Raw genomic sequence first — 15,252 nt, 5'->3', positions numbered from 1 at the left:
AGGGACATTCTGCAAAATGACTGGCCTGAACACTTCAAAAATGTCAATATTGGGAATTACCTGGTAGGGCACGGGTTCAATCTCTGGTCTGGGAACTAAGATTCCACAAGCATGTGTCACGGCTCACAAAAAAAAAAAAGTCAATATGACGAAAAGCAAGCAAACAAAAAAGGCCGAGGAATTGTTATCAATAGAACAAGGGAGAGTAAAGAGAGGGACAATTGAATGCAACAGATGATCCTTGATTGGATGCTAGACTACAAAATATCAATAAACTACATAGGACACTATTGGGATGATTGGGGAAATTTGAATACAGAGTCTATTTTAGATAATAGTATTGATTCATTGTTAAATTTCTCAGGGAACTATCTTGTGGTTATGTAGGAGAATGTCCTTTTCCTTAGAAGATGTATGCTACAGTATTTAGGGATGAAGTGTCATGATGTCTACAATAAATTCTCAAATGGTTCAGCAATGCCTATATATCCAAGAAGGGAGTAGAGAAAGAGAAAAAGAAAAAGGAAGCAAATGTGGCAAAATGTTAACAATTGGTAAATCTAAGTGAAGGATATATGGCTCTTTACTGAATATTCCTGCAGCCTTTCTGAAGGTTTGAAATGTTGTAAAGTAAAAAGCTGGGGGAAACATATTAAGCCAAAACCTTGCGTTTTTAGGAAAAAGAAATCCAGAAGTTAATATATTATAGCAAAATGCTTTTCTTCATGCCTACAAGAAACCACAAAGGACTCCAAATGTGTTGGCCCAGGTGTGACTGTAAAATGAGGAAGGATTAGCCCAGCGGGCTAGTAGGACGTTGCTCTATAGACTACATTGCTTTGTACACTTGTTTCAGGAGATGTATTTGTATACATATATATAACATTCCGTTTTATATATAATTATATATTATATATCATTAGAGATGCTATAGTCAAATATACCCAATTTGCAAGTAAACAGAGGCCCAGAGAGGGATCGTACCTTGGCCAGTGTCACACAGCAACATAGTGATAGAGTTGGACTTAGAACCCAGGAGTCCTGTGTTTTATTTACTATCTTAAGCTTCCTCATTTAGTTATTTCCACAAAATAAACAGCAACAACAACAGTCAGTTTAGAATTTCTCAAACAATTTCAGTTTAAGAAAAAGTTTGTATTTCTTTTGTGAATGAGAACTGCCCAATCCTTCTTTTTCTACCAACCCTCTGTGAAAGTGAGACTACAGAGCAGAAATTTACATGGATCCAAAACCTTAAGCATGTAAGATTTTTGGAAACTAACTAAAGACAAACCTACAACAGGAAATTATTATTGCCAGAAAGCAAAGTTTGAGGCCATATGTTTCCTTACATAAATGTGACAGGACAGAAATACAGGTTAACCTAAGGCAACTGGAGAGGAATGATTCTTTGTTTTCAAAGGTTTGAATGAATTTTTTATTACAGTTTTTGAGATGTGGTTTAACTATTTAGTGGATTTTAAAATTATTAGAGGGACTTCCCTAGTGGCACAGTGGTTAAGACTCTGCCCTCCCAATGCAGGGGGCCCTGGTTTGATCCCTGGTCAGGGAACTAGATCCGACATGCATGCCACAGCTAAGAGTTCGCATGCCACAACGAAGGAGCTCACGTGCCGCAACTAAGGAGCCAGCGAACCGCAACTAAGACCCAGCGCAACCAAATAAATAAATATTTTTTAAATAAATAGAATTATTAGAAATTTAGTTAAATTCTGGTTAAAAACCTTTTTCTACCACTCCGCTTAATATAGCCTATGATGTTTTTATTTCAAGCTCCACAAGTTTTCTTGAGTTACAAATGTTCTTTAAGTATTCCCACTGTAGTTTCTAACTTGAAGAAAAAATACCCAGGATTCAATTTCTGTTGTTATTGTTGTTGTTGCTATCGATTCCATATTGAAACACAAATATTGCACCCCTTTAAAACCCCTGTTGCATGCATGTCTGTCATTGGCAAGAAGATGCAGGACCACAGGGAAAGGGTGCCAGTGGCATTATGCCCATGAACAAGTGGGAGCCAATATCCCCTCTATTTTTCTACCAATCCTCTGTGAAAATGAGACTACAGAGCAGAAGAAAGGACAATAACAACATTATAGCCCAAGTGACCTTTAAAGCAAGTAAACCCTATTATTTGAATGGAGTAATGGATTGGCCTGAGCATTATTAGTCACTCTGGATATGACAGAAGTACACTTTCTGTTACAGCATCAGAGTAATAATAACCTTTTCAGCATTTCATTTGTCTCGAGCAAGCAAAAGGGAGGAGATGTACAATAATAAGAATGCTGTCTTCTGTAAAACTTTTCTCAGAAATATGGCATATTAGAAAATGGAATCTGACATAAATTAATTTGATTTGTTATACAGCCTTATTCCTCCTATCCCTTCAGGTTGCTTCTGTTTTGCACACAGTGTGTGACGTGCCTTAGAAACCTTTTCTTGCTCTTGGTAATGAAAATCCTGGCTTTTCCCCCTTGAGGTATTATGACCATCTTCTCTGTAAAATATGAACATATTTGATATGTGAACAGTGTATGTATTTCTTTGTTTCCTTCCTTAAGTAGTATCCTAGCATAACTTAATTGTTCCTAGCTGAAATGATGAAACTTAACATTTAGGCATAAAGTACCATGTACGGAAAGATCTTCCACCTGGAGCCAATCTATAAATTCTTACTCTTTCTGGGGAAAAAAAGTTATTTAGGCATATGTATGGCCTTAGAATCCCAAGGCCAAGAAAAAAGACTTTCTTGGCTATATTCAAAATAATTTTATTCACCCTCAGCTAGGCAAACCTAGAGGAAGATTAGGAGATAAGTTGCCCACATTTATCATCATACATTCAATCAATACACTCACTAGACATTTCCCCTGACACTCTATTAAACCAACCCCCTCTACGAGGAAGATAAAACTCTAAATAGAAAATAAGTAGACAGTGATGAACAGCAATATTATCCTTGCCTACAATTTAAGTTCCTAAGACTTTGGTAAACTTTTGAATCCTCTCTGCTCTGGACATAAAACTGCATTTCCTTGTTCTCTGGGGAATATAATTTGGATAACTTGCTCTCTCACTGGAGTTTTATATTATAGGGCAGAAGAATGACTCCTATACTTACAGAATGAGTAGCAATGGCCTAGGATTGCCATAAATATTGGCAATATGACCCTACAAAATAAGGAACCAGGTTGCAGCTGAGGTCCATCTTCTTGATTTCAGGGCACTGACCTGGATATGCATGGGTAAATTTGAGGGTCCTTACTTTAAGGGAAGTGTATTAATCAGGATTCTCCAGAGAAACAGAACCAACAGGAGAACCAATGCAAATCTATAGCCAGTTCTGCTAACCAAAAGTGGCCCACCAGATGCTCAAATTCATATGCATATAGGAAAAGAGATTTATTAGAAGGAATTGGCTCATGCAATCATGGAGGCTGAGAAGTCCCACAATCTCCCATTTATAAGCTCGAGACCCAGGAAAGCCAGTGGTGTGGTTCCAGTCTGAGTCTGAAGGCCCGAGAACCAGGAGAACCAATGGTATAAATTCTAGTCCAAGTCTGAAGGACCAAGAACCAGAGGGCTAATGGTTTTAAGTTCCAGTTCGAGTCTGAAGGCCTGAGAACCAAGAGCTCCAAGGATATAAGTCCCAGTCAAAGAGCAGAAGGCTAATGTCTCAGCTCAGTAGTCAGGCCCTCAATGGATTAAATGATGCCCATCCACACTGGGGAGAGCCATCTGCTTTACTCAGTCTACTGACTCAAATGCTAATCTCATCTAGAAACAACCTCACAGACACACCCAGAAATAATCTTTAGCCAAATATCTGGGCACCCCATATCCCAGTCAAAATAACACGTAAAACTGACCACCACAGTTAGGAAACTATGTACTGACATCTACTAATGTGCCAGGCACTGTTCTCTGTGCTTTAACATATGTAATTGATCCCACATAACTGAAAGCTTCAGGAAGGTATGGACCATGTCTCTTGCTGAGCATTACATTCCTAGCATTCAACATAGTTCATAAGCTCACGGTGAATATTTACCAAATGAAGAGGTGAATGAAAGGACCTCATGGAATTCTCAAAACAACCCTGCCAAGCAGAAAAGGTAGAGCATATCCTCATTTTACAGATGAAGAAACTGGGGCTCAGTGAGTTTGAGAAGATTGTATTTCATTAGAGCTTAGAAATGCTGTCTAGTTATCTAAGCATCTTACCAAATAACAAGGGTAAAGCACAATTCTTATTGCCTAATAAAAAACATTTTAAACACTAGAACAAGCTCATGAAATCTAACATCCCGACTTTTGTTCAATAAGCTGACACCATCCCCACCCCCAACTCAGAACACTCTCTCTCTGGATGGGGTGAGAGAATAGCTTTCTGTTTTTAAGCAAAAGACTGAAGACACTTTATCAATTTACTCACACAATGACATCAGATGTGAGGATCATGTATGACATCTTTGAAGAAGTTGACTGTACTATATGACAGTGTTGTGTTTACCCCAACACTTTTGAATGAGATAGCAGCTATCACTGATACCATTTTACAGATAAGGAAAACACAACCAACGAGCTATTAAGTAATTTAAAGCAGTGAGTAGAATCTGGAATTCTTCAATCCCAGTCTTTCTGCCACATCATAAATAACCTGCTAGTATTGGGTTGGCCCAAAGGTCGTTCGGGTTTTCCATAGCATCTTACAAAAATCCGAACGAACTTTGTGGCCAGCCCGATATATCTCCGTAGAAGTCTCGACTGAGCCTAAATGACTGTGGAATTATTTTTGTCTGACTCACACAGTGTTATTAAAAAATTACAAATTAAAACTCAAGAGATATCCTATACTAATCTGAATTTCTGACTACTTTTAAAAACCCCAAAGATCTGGTAATGCCAAGTGGACTACTATGACAACACCGTCTTCCTTTTACAACACTTTTACATTGTGGTAAAATATATGTAACAAGAAATTGACCATTTTAACCATTTTTAAGTGTAATTCAGTGACATTAAGTACATTCACAATGTTGTGTAATTGTCACCACTATCCATTTCCAGAACTTTTTCATCATCCCAAATGGAAACTCTGTACCCATTAAACAATAATTCCTCATTCCCTCTCTTTCCCACAGTCCCTGATAACCTCTCTTCTACTTTCACTCTCTACGAATTTGCCTATTTTAGGTACCTCATGTAAGTGGAATCATACATACTTACCTTATGTGTCTGACTTATTTGACTTAGCACAATGTTTTCAGGGTTTATCCATGTTATAACGTGTATCAGAATTTCATTCGTTTTTAAGACAAAAATATCCCATTGGATGTATATACCACATTTTGTTTATCCATTTACCTGTTGATAGACACTTAGGTTGTTTCCATTTTTTGGTTACTGGGAACAATACTGCTATGAACATTGGTTACAAGTATCCGAGTCTCTGCTTTCAGTTCTTTTGGTATATTTCTAGAGGTGGAGTTGCTCAATCATATGGTAACTCTTTGTATTCCAGTAGGGAATATTGGTGGAACTATTTTAAATTCTCTAATGTCTAAAAACGTCTTTATTCTATCCTCACATTTGATTGGTAGTTTACCTGGGAACAAAATTCTGGGTTGCAAATCATTTCCCTTCTGGATATTGAGGCATTGCTTCATTTGCTCTAAGCTTCCAATTTCATTATGGAGAAGTCTGATGCCATTGGGATTTCCAACCCATTATATAGGATCTGGTTTTCCTCCCTGTAACGTATTTTTTAGGCTTTTTTTTTTTTTTAAAGATTTTTTTGGTGATGGTACATGCTACCCACAGTGTCTCTGTTTTATTTTATTTATTTATTTTTGGCCGCACTGTGCAGCATGCGGGAATCCTAGTTCCCTGACCAGGGATCAAACCCATGCCCCCTGCACTGGCAGCGCGGCGTCTTAACCACTGGACCGCCAGGGAAGTCCCTTTTTAGGCTTTTTAAAATATATATATATTTAAGAACAGTTTCAGGTTTACAGCAAAATTAAGGGGAAGGTACAGAGATTTCCCATATACCTCCTGTGCTTACACATGCATAGCCTCCCCGGTTATCAACATCCCCACAAGAATGGTTCATTTTTTTTTTTACTTATTTTATTTTTGGCTGTGTTGGGTCTTTGTAGCGGTGTGCGGGCTTCTAATTGCGGTGGCTTCTCTTGTCGCAGAGCACTGGCTTCTCTTGTTGCGAAGCACAGGCTCTAGGTGCACAGGCTTCAGTAGTTGTGGCACGCAGGTCTCAGTAGTTGTGGCTCACGGGCTGTAGAGCGCAGGCTCAGTATTTGTGCCACATGGGCTTAGTTTGCTCTGCAGCATGTGGGATCTTCCTTAACCAGGGATTGAACCTGTGTCTGCTGCACTGGAGAGTGGTTCATTTGTTACAACCGATGAACCTACATTGATACATCATAATCATCCGAAGTCCACAGTTTACATTAGGGTTCACTCTTGGTGTCGTACATTCTATGGGTCTGGACAAACGTATAATGAATGACATGTATCCATCATCACGGTATCATAATGGAACATTTTCACTGCTCTAAAATTCCTCTCTGCTCTGCCTATTCATCTCCCCTTCCCCCTCCCCTCCAACCCTGGCAACCACTGATCTTCTGAATTGAACCTCCTGAATTGATCCTCTTATTGTTCTATCTTTTCTCTCATATCCTCCATCTCTTTGTCTTACTTTCTGGGAGATTTCTTCAACTCTGTCTTCAAACCCTTCTGTTGAATTTGCTTCCCAACTTTTAATTTCCAAGAACTATTTCTTTCTTTTCTTTTAATATTTATTTATTTATTATGTTTTTTGGCTGCGCCGGGTCTTAGCTGAGGCCTGCAGGATCTTCATTGAGGCACGTGGACTTCTTAGTTGCAGCTGCGGCATGCATGCAGGATCTAGTTCCCCAACCAGGGATCGAACCCGGGCCCCCCCGCATTGGGAGTGCAGAGTCTTAACTATTGGACCACCAGGGAAGTCCCCTCCAAGAACTATGTCTTGTTCTCTGTCCCATTTTTAAGGCATCTCATTCTTATTTTACGAATATAATATATTGGTTCCTCTCCCTAACACTTTTGTTAATCATTGTTAAGTTTTCTTTCTACTCCCTGAAACTTTTATTTCCATTTCCTTATCCCCCAACCCCACACCCCAACCTGCATTGTTTGGTCTGTCTTTCATATCAGAGGCTTTCCTCCATTGTCTGATTCTCTGGCTGTCTGTTCATACTAAAGAATATGGCAATAATAAGCTAATTGGAAATACTAGGTTCCAGAGAAGATTGGTGCCTGGAGAGCTTCCTCACAAGGGGGTGAGTCTTCAAGCTGGCTTTGTCACTGATGGACCTATAAATGCTAGTATCTGTAGATCTTTTTTTCTGGGGCTGTTTAGTTTCTGCAGAGAAGAATCCTTTCCCACCAGGATGATTACAGGGAGAAGAGAGGTATAAGTCTGACTACTAACATCCTAAGCACTTATCTAGGTGAAGGTTGCAAGGATCCAGACCAATGTTGAAAGCTTCAGAGCACCACAAAATTACTAAGCTTAGAAGAGTTGATAGAACTCTTTTTTCTTTTCCTTTTTCTCAGTATATATTCTTACTCAGCATTGAAAATTTTAGAAGCTAAAATAACTCCACTGCATATTTTAAACAGGGGAACAGGTTGGCCTTTTGTCACAATAAAGCAAACTATTCCTGGAAAAAAAAAAAAAAAGCCTGCTTTTTCTGAAGTTTGCCAGTTCGGATGTTTTTCATGCCCCAGAAACTGCTGGTAACAGCCCAGCATGGTAGGGGGAAGAGAAAGTCTGTATCTGTCTGTGTATGTTGAAACTCTGAATCTCAGCCAAGACATGAAGTCATGTTAGGGTCTACAACTTGGAAGTAAAAGTTTAGAACATCACTAAGTTGTTAACAGATGAACTGGATTCCATCCTATTGTGTTCACAAACAAATGTCTACACTATTGTGCTAAGAGGTTAGAGAAATGCAGATGGAGGCTGAGGTTTCACTCGCTGCTGCCAACCACAATATATGTTCTAGAAAACAGAAAGGAATGGGTGTTTGAAGGGCAGAATGAAAGCAGATCTAAGTAATGTCAAAGTAAACACACCTGCAACCAAGTAATTACTCAGCAATATGAAAATACTGCCTGTACAATATAGTCCAAATCAAAAAGAGCTTGGATCTTGATTTCTGTATCTTAACAAAGCTAATAATGAGAGATGCTTGCTTTATCAGAAGTTAGATCAACATTTTTTTTAACGTATCTAAGATTTTGGAAAAGTCAGCAAATCTTATGTTCTGTCTTTCAAAATTTAAAGACTGAGAATGAGTTTCTAGAGAGAGAAATTAGATCTGGGTATGCTTAGGAAAAGTAGAGTATTTCACTATTCTCTCTTGGGTTACTCCAAACTCCAATATTTTGTTAAGGATAAGAAAAATGCTACAATCTGAGTCTTTTATTCTAAGGTGGTCCAAGTGGTTTAAACAGTGTTTAATCAAAATCTTATTCTTTTGAGACATGTGCCCCATTTAACTTCTAGAATACTGTTGGCACAGGGTTTTCATGCCACCCCCTCTTCAGATCACTGAAAGCCAGCTTCCTGGAAATTTATTTTCAGTTAACAATTAAAGATACATACAAAAATTTATGTACAAGGAAAATGCAAAAAATTGGAGGCTACCTAAATATCCAGCTGTTAGGCATTGAAAATGGGGGCTTCATCTAAACTTAGAAGAAAAAAAAAAGTCTGTTAGCTTGCCAGAGTTTGACTTATTGTGTTTATGTGTTTACTGCCTATATGTAATAAGTTTAAATGACAGCAAAAGCATATAAAAATATCTGGGAATAAGATGAAACCCCAGTTGACCCTAGATGTCTGGTTTACATAATGCCAAGAATCTGAGATTGTTTGACAATACACACTGTATTGTCATACATACTGTATGACATAAATACTGTAAAGTACACAGATCTTAAATGTACAGCTAGATGAACGTTTATACATGTATATATATATGCATGTAACCACCATCTAGATCTAGATATACAATATTTCCAGTACCCAGGACTTCCCTGGTGGTCCAGTGGCTAAGACTCCGTGCTCCCAATGCAGGGGCCCGAGTTTGATTCCTGGTCAGGGAACTAGGTCCCACATGCCGTAACTAAAAGATCCCACATGCTGCAACTTACAAGATCCTGCGTGCGGCAACAAAGATCCCGCAGGCAGCAATAAAGATTCCACGTGCTGCAACCAAGACCCGACGCAGCCAAATAAATAAATAAATAAACATTAAAAAAATTATTTCCAGCATCCAAGGAGGATTCCTCCTGCCATTCATACCATCATTCAAATCTCAACCCGAGTCCTGCCCTAGGTAAGCTCTATTCTGACTATCCGGAGTTTTTAAAAACACTGGTCAGGGACTTCTCTGACGGCTCAGTGGTTAAGAATCCGCCTGCCAGGCTTCCCTGGCGGCGCAGTTGTTGAGAATCTGCCTGCCAATGCAGGGGACACGGGTTCAAGCCCTGGTCTGGGAAGATCCCACATGCCGCAGAGCAAGTAGGCCCATGAGCCACAACTACTGAGCCTGCGCGTCTGGAGCCTGTGCCCCACAACAAGACAGGCCGCAACGGTGAAAGGCCCGCACACTGCGATGAAGAGTTGGCCCCTGCTTGCCGCAACTAAAGAAAGCCCTTGCACAGAAACGAAGACCGAACACAACCATAAATAAATAAATAAATAAATAAATTTTAAAAAAGCAGTTTCTTTAAAAAAAAGAATTTGCCTGCCAATGCAGGAGACATGGGTTCGAACCCTGGCGCAGGAAGATTCTGCGTGCTGGAAAGCCCGTGTGCAGCAACAAAGACCCAACGGAGCCAAAAATAAAATAAATAAATAAATAAATTTATTAAGAAAAAATAAAGAAATAATGTAAAATACATGGTTAATACAAAAAGTCTTAAAAATACTCATGGCTTTTGGCCCAGTTATTCTGTATCTAAAAATTTATTCTGAGGAATATTTAAAGATAATGTGCAAAGATTCACCTACAAGGAGTAAAAAATTGAAATGAACTAAATGCCCCCAAATGGGAGAATGTTTAAATAAATTATAGTACATTTATACAATGGAATATCATGTAATCCTTAGAAATGAAGCTATTGAAGTAAATTTATAAACAGAGAACCACATTGAAGACATGATAAATTTGAAAAGTAAGTTACAAATAGTGTATACAGTAGTATCCCATCTTGGGCAGTAAAAGGCTCTGGACCCTACCACACAGTCTGTGAGGTCTTGAATAACTTATTAAATATCTCCAAGCCTCAGAGTAAATTATCTTACATTTATCTGTAAAGATAATAATAGCGAAAATCGCATAGTGTTATTATGAAAATTACATCACATTTGACACATTTGTGCATTTTGTTAGCTATGAATAATACAATTTATTAATATTAATTAGCTATTATTAATATATTCATATACTAACATATACAGATCTTCCTTGACTTACAGTGGGATTGTGACCCAATAAACCCATTGTAAGTTGAAAATATCTTTAAGTCAAAAATTCATTTAATACACCTAACCTACCAAACATCCTAACTCAGCCTAGCCTACCTTAAACGTGCTCAGAACACTGACATTAGCCTATAGCTGGGGAAAATCATCTAACACAAAGCCCATTTTATAATAAAGTGTTGAATATCTCATGTAGTTTATTGAATACTGTACTGAAAGTGAAAAACCGAATGGTTATGTGAGTACAGAATGGTTGTAAAGTCGGTTGTTTACCCTGGTGATTGTGTGACTCGCTGCCACTGCCCAGCATCACGAGAGGTATGGGACCACATATCACCAGCCCAGGAGATCAAAATTCAAGATCTGAAGTATGCTTTCTACTCAATGCGTGTCACCTTTGTACCACCGTAAAGTTGAAAAATCAAAACTCGAACCATAGTGAGTCAGGGACTATCTGTACTTACATCTTAATTGTTAACACAACAATTGCATGTTATTTATGTAATTTCTGGGTTTAACATTTTTAAATGATATCTAAATATTTTCTCCATATAATGGCAGAAATATTGCCCTTGAAGTCCTAATCCATGTATTCTTTTTCTTCTCACCTACTGTTTCTATAAATTTTGGCTTATTTTAGTCTGTCAATAAATCTTAGTGAAAATTTACACATATAAAACCATCCTGAAGATTGCAATAACTTACAACATAAAGATTAAGCTAAACATTAATTTGTCTTTTAGAAAATAATAAACATACCTAGAAGGGATTAAGAGTTCATATAATTTCTTCTAGTTCAAGACCTTTATTTTATAAAAAGATGAGGGAACTGTGGTTCAATTACTTAACGTTATTTGTAAGTGACAGAGCTGGGGCTTGAACCTGGTTTTGTTGACTACATCCTCAGCTCTGTTTTCTGAAAGCAGGCATCTAGCAATTACATGTAATAAAGTATTCAATTAAATGTTGTTAAATGATAAATAAGAAAATTGCTCAGCTTCTTAGGAAATAAGGTGAATAAAAATAACTTCTGGACAGCTAAAAATAAGCAACATTACTAAGCAAACTTTTTCATCTGTCATTATTTTCTTTGCTTATACAATTTAGAGGCACAATGACCCCAGTGGAGGCAGTACATTAAAAAAAATTTTTTTTTTTTCAACTAAAAAACCCTAAAATTCAACTAAAACACACCATATGATAGATAGTTCATTGTCCTTTTGGAGATTCCCCCCCCCCAAGGGTCACCAATAAGGTCCTTTATTGGCCAATTACATTTTAAAGTCTCCCCTTCCAATCCTCTCACAGATTTATTTATCCTACAAATGTAACACATACCTTTACAACTTAAACAATTTTTGTGTCCTTTTGAAGGTTTTCTTCAGTCTCAGTTATCTTTTGTTCTTTCTTACAATTTAACAATTGTCTTTCAAATTATCTAATCAGTGGGCTATTTGTAGTCTTTTCATTTTCATTCTGTTCTTTCTAAGAGTAATTCTTCTCCATAGCTTGACTAATCGTTTTCTTGCTTATGCAAATGTCATATTTAATTCTGACCATTTTCGTTATTTTTTAATGCCTTTTCAATTGCCTCTTTCCTTAATTTCCAAATTGACTCTCCATGTTTTTTTCTGAATATCTGTCATTTACCTACATTCTTAAATTATTACATCCCTTATAAATCTGAGTAATTACACAATTTTTCACCCATTGATAAAGTGCTTTGAAATGTGCTAGATTTTGAGTACCTCCCCATATTAAGAGATTTAAATAGTCTATTTATACGTCATCTATACTTTATAATAGCAATTCTCCATATACAGTTGAAGAAACCAGGTTTTTTTTTTTTTTCTATGTAGTTAATTCCCATCTCATGCATTTCATATCTACAAACAACTACCCTATCCCTGTACACCAAAACTCATCGGAAGCTCTAAGTGAAAACACTGAATCCTTCACAGAAGCAAAGGAGGGGTGAGGCTGTGAGAAACAGGAATGGTTAGAAGAACTAATTGTCCTAGAGGAAACTTGCTACCAAATATCTTCTTCCACATTTTTAAAAACTCCAATGATCTCTTCCCAGGAAAATTAAGGGCTGTTAATCATAGATACCGTACAGTTGACCATGAGTTTGACAGCTTCCTAATACCTAGCAGAGACATCAGGACTAAAGTCAGGATCTGAAACTCTGTGTCCAAGAAAAAAGAAAACCTCCCATCATCTTTCTTTCCCTTCTTGTTCCTCTTCTTATTTTTTTTTCCTCATCCCTTCCTTTCCTTGTTTTTCTTCCTCTTCTCTCTTGTACCTTATCACTCCTTTATCTCAGGACTCAGAACTAAGGCTGATTCTAGCAGAATTACTGTGAAGGTAGAGTTTTAATAGTTAAACAGAACTTTGTGGGCCACTTTTGGGATTTATCCACCACTTAGCACACTGCTGCTGTGGGAAAGTATTTCCCAGTTACAAAGCCAAACAAAGAAAACAATTAGTGAACAAAAAGAAGGAACACAAACTTACTTGTAAATGGCAAACTGACTTTTTTGTTTGTTTTTCAGGCTTAGACCTTGTATTCTATTTCCAAGTTCTTGCTCTTCCCAGCTGAATATTTATGCTTTACACTTCTTCAAAATCAGGTAAGTCCTTCAGTAAATGCTTTGGAATTTCACTCAAATCTGCTTCTGTGTGGGGTGCGCTGTAGTTACTCTTCTCTTTCTTACTCTTGTCATTGAATCTGATTTGACTGTCTTCTGGACTGTTCTCCTTTAGCCAAATTCATTGTGCAGTCAATTTTGGCCTCCTTGCTGTGGCCTATCCCATCGTGGAGCACAGGCTCCGGACGCACAGGCCCAGCGGCCATGGCTTACGGGCCCAGCCGCTCCGCAGCATGTGGGATCTTCCCGGACGGGGACACAAACCCGTGTCCCCTGCATCGGCAGGCGGACTCTCAACCACTGCGCCACCAGGGAAGCCCAGCCTCCGTTTTTATTGCATGGTTCACTCTTGTCCTCCTTGTGTTCCCACTGCTGCACATCAGTCCTTGTCATGGCCTCCTTCGGGGCACACAAGTCCAATCCTCTTGTCATATCCATATGAATAATTTTATATCCACTCATTATCTCTTTAGTACTTTGAAATGACATCTCTGTCCTCTGCTAACCACCTTAGTTTTCTTTTAACATATATTAATTTTTAAGATATTTCACCTTCTCCTGCCATCATCTCATTTTATGAAAGGGGTATACCTGAAAGAGGTTTTTTTTCTCTTTGGTGGTTAAAGTTAACATTTCTCTCTCTGGCGATTTTTAAATACACCAACAGACTCTATTGTACTCTTTCTCCATCCTCACTTTCTTCCCTTCCTTCCTTTCTTATCTTTATCCTCAACTCTTTTTTTCTTGTTTTTGGGTCTCCTCCACACAGTGATCTCTCTTTTTTGTCCCTATCATTTTGAAGAAAACTTTTCATGCACCCACACATGTTTTCCACCAGAGTTTTGGTCCTTACTGGTGTCAGGACAGCACCAGCTCTTTCCTCCAGAACCACACATTCTAAGATACATGACTGCCACTTGAAACATTCTGCAAATCTGCCTTTGCTTGTGTTAATGTGCTACCCCAGCATGTCTTACTCTATCTGTACTGTCAGGCCTAGACAAGAACGTTAAGATCTTGGGCCACTGAAAGCTCAGATAGGTGTTAGCATCTTTCCCCAGCTGTTCATGCCTTGCTTGAGCAGGATATGGATGGTGACTTCTTCCACGGAACGCATGCCCATCAATAATTCTGAGGTTTGCATTAGCTTTTAGGCTGTAAAATGATAGCCTCTTGGGGCTAACAGAAAATGAGAAAGGTCAAGGACTAGGGAAGTATGCAATGGTTTTTTTGTTCATTTAAATGCCAAGATGGGGATTTCCTTGGTGGTCCAGTGGTAAAGAATCTGCCCTACAATGCAGGGGACGTGGGATCAATCCCTGGTCAGGGAACTAAGATCCTACATGTCTTGGGGCAACTAAGCCTGCGTGCCACAACTACTGAGCTCACACGCCTCATCTAGAGAGCCTGTGTGCCACAAACTACAGAGCCCACGCACTCAGGAACCTGCGCGCCACAACTACAGAGACCACGCGCCTTGGAGCCTGCATACCACAACTGGAGAGAAAACCCACGTGCCACTAGAGAGAGGCCCGCATCCTGCAACAAAAGATCCCGCATGCCTCAACAAAGATCCCGTGTGCCGCAACTAAGACCCAATGCAGCCAAAAATAAATAAATAAAACAATAAAAAATAAATCTAAAAAAAATACATTAAAAATTATAAATAAATAAATAAATAAATAAATAAATATGCTTCCTCTTAAAAAAAATAAATACCAAGATGGGAAAAGGCAAGACTTTTATTTTCCTGTATTAAGGTTGACTGTGTGGTAGAGATGGGAAGTTGGGGAATCATGTACATTCAGAATACGACAGCCAGGATGGTACAGAGAGGCATAATTTCCTGTTTGGATCTCTTCTCTAGCAATAAACGGTCTTTTTGTCTTTGATTCTCAGGTGTAGTTTATAATGGCCTTTGCTTTCTATTTAAATAACACTGTGACTCAATAGTGTATTACCAAAGATGATTGCCACTAAAGTCTTTACCTCACTGTACACTCAAGTACAGTTTAA

The sequence above is a fragment of the Globicephala melas genome, chromosome 15 (assembly GCF_963455315.2).
Source record: "Globicephala melas chromosome 15, mGloMel1.2, whole genome shotgun sequence".
Taxonomy (NCBI): Eukaryota; Metazoa; Chordata; class Mammalia; order Artiodactyla; family Delphinidae; genus Globicephala; species Globicephala melas.
This window is presented reverse-complemented; position numbering follows the sequence as displayed.